The sequence below is a fragment of the Bison bison genome, unplaced genomic scaffold (assembly GCF_000754665.1).
Source record: "Bison bison bison isolate TAMUID 2011002044 unplaced genomic scaffold, Bison_UMD1.0 scf7180017864495, whole genome shotgun sequence".
In the NCBI taxonomy this organism is placed as follows: domain Eukaryota; kingdom Metazoa; phylum Chordata; class Mammalia; order Artiodactyla; family Bovidae; genus Bison; species Bison bison.
The window spans coordinates 13945251-13945724 of record NW_011495054.1 but is presented as its reverse complement, the minus strand read 5'-3'; the positions used below and the strand labels follow the sequence as shown (position 1 = coordinate 13945724).

General features: G+C 43.5%; 1 gene segment (V, D, J or C); it reads right to left on the bottom strand.

Annotated features, from left to right (window-relative positions):
• The window catches only part of LOC104980242, a 7563-nt gene that overhangs the window by 4374 nt on the left and 2715 nt on the right, over positions 1-474 (bottom strand).

Sequence of the window (474 nt, the reverse complement as noted above, 5' to 3'; positions counted from 1 at the left end):
GAGTGGGGTGCCATTGCCTTTTCCAAAGTTAACAATACAACCATTAATTTAAGATTCTCCAGAGATACCAAATGAAAATATTAGAAAACCACGTGAGATATGATCAGAACTTAAAATGATCACGTGTCTGTACAAGTCAGTGGGAACGTTGTGGACTATTCTAGATTCACTTTCCCCTTACGCTCTTACATGGAGCAGAAGAACAGGAAGAGCAGGGAAGGGGCTTCCGGGGGAAATTTGTGCAGTAAGTTGTGAAGTGTGGCCACAACATTCTTATTCTCACCACGTGAAACGAAATATGACTTTATGTCCATTTCTGAGCTGCTGCTACAGTGTCCACCTCCCACAATGTGCAGTAATTGTGTTCCTTTCTCAGTAGCTGTGTGTGAGGCCCGATTCCACCAGCCAAAGGTCCAAACTGCTTGATTTGGAGCCTATTAAGCAAGGTTCCTCTGACACAGTGGAAAATATGTC